Source organism: Apium graveolens, chromosome 2 (genome assembly GCF_009905375.1).
Source record: "Apium graveolens cultivar Ventura chromosome 2, ASM990537v1, whole genome shotgun sequence".
In the NCBI taxonomy this organism is placed as follows: Eukaryota; Viridiplantae; Streptophyta; class Magnoliopsida; order Apiales; family Apiaceae; genus Apium; species Apium graveolens.
In genome coordinates this window covers 174879441-174881321 of record NC_133648.1, presented here as the reverse complement: position 1 = coordinate 174881321, position 1881 = coordinate 174879441, and the positions used below count along the sequence as shown (strand labels likewise).

Here is a 1881-nt window from a genome sequence, read left to right as displayed (position 1 = left end):
TTGAAAGTTTCTCACAAACTGAGCCGAGTCACTAGATATAGCGCATTGCTCCATCACATGCGGACCTGCACACAGCTCACAAACACTAATTATCTGCTTAATACTATAGTTAGCCAGAGAATCGATCTTCATAGACAACGCCTTTAGTTGAGCAGTGATAGCCGTAGCTGTATCCACTTCAAGAACTCCTGCTACCTTGCCCTGTGGACATCTCTGGGTTGGATACTGATATTCATTAGCAGCCATCAGTTCAATTAGATCATAAGCTTCCTCATAGCTCTTTGCCCATAATGCTCCACCTGATGTTGCATCGAGTATGGGTCTCGACTGTGCTCCCAACCCGTTATAGAAGCAAGTGATGATCATCCAATTAGGCATTCCATGATGAGGGCACTTCCTAAGCATCTCCTTGTAGCGCTCCTAAGATTCACACAAAGATTCTCCCATTTGTTGCGCAAATTGAGTAATAGCGTTTCTGAATGCAGCTGTCTTCGCTATAGGGAAGAATTTAGTGAGAAACTTTTGAGCAAGATCTTCCCAAGTAGCAATCGAACCAGCTGGTAGAGAGTGTAACCAGCTCTTAGCCTTGTCCCTCAGAGAGAATGGGAACAGTCTCAGCTTCACAGCATCTTCAGAAACACCGTTGAACTGGAAGGTGTCGCAGATCTCTATGAAATACCTAATGTGCGTATTGGGATCTTCCGTTGGAGAACCCCCAAACTGGATTGAATTCTGCACCCATCAAATTATGCCAGGCTTGATCTCAAAGGTATTAGCTGTGATAGCTGGCCGGACAATGCTAGATTGAATGTCATTGATCTTGGGTTGAGAAAAATCCATCAAGGCTTTCATTCGTGCTGCTGGATCTCCCATTGTAATGAGTACCTGAAACACAAACAAATAAACCGTGAGAGTAAAAGAGTCTGAGTCAGTGAACTTTAACGATCACTGATGACAAGCACATAAACTAAAAATTAACACCGAGTCCCCGGCAGCGGCGCCAAAAACTTGTTAGGGTGAAAACACGCGCTAAAATTCACGCAAGTATACCCGTTCGCAAGTAGTATAAGATATAAATCAGATTCATTCCCACAGAGACTAGTTTAGGTTAAGTTTAATTTATGCACCTATGCAACAATGCATGGTTATCGCTCAATCCTAAGACAAATAACAAATTGGGTTTTTATTAAACTGAGAGATTATACTAAATAACATTAACTAAGAAAATTGAGGTTGAATTACTATATATGACAAACATGGGATCCTAACTTCATTAAATACTTCATTCAATAGCCTTATTGTTCTCAACCTTAGCATGTAATGGTGATGACACTAATCAGATAACACGAAACTAGTAAACGCCAACTTTGGTTTTACGAATACCCTACTACCAAGCATCCACAAAAGAGATAGAAGTTGAATAGACACCAATTATGCTTAGTCCTTATATGTCTATAAGAATTGAAAACATAACGGTTTAATGCGCAAGTTATCTATCGTGATTACATAGGGCAAGTAAGATTGTTAAAATTACCTATGAATCATGCATAATAAATACATAAACCTATGCTAGCATGGCAAGTTCTAAAACTCTATATTCACTATCGCTTTAATAGAGATTAACACGTTATCTTATATGTTAGCTACGCACATAAGACGAATAAGCACAACCAATATTAGGATATCATACAATCACCACACACCAAGATATCGAAATAAGTTAATTATTGAAATCCATAAGTAAATCCGCTAGAATCCCATGACAACTAATAACCCATAATAGAACTCATCGTCACCATGGGTTCATATGAAAACATGATATAAACAAGGTCTTAATAAACTGAATAATAATTAAAGTACGAATAAATGAGATCTAGGTTC

At 38.6% G+C, this 1881-nt stretch overlaps 1 non-coding gene across 1 annotated transcript; it reads left to right on the top strand.

The window, feature by feature from the left end:
* Nucleotides 1-376: 376 nt before the first annotated feature.
* Nucleotides 377-483, top strand: LOC141709698 (small nucleolar RNA R71). The gene has a single exon (XR_012570263.1). It is a non-coding gene; the product is annotated as a small nucleolar RNA R71 (small nucleolar RNA).
* The last annotated feature ends 1398 nt before the right edge of the window (nt 484-1881 follow it).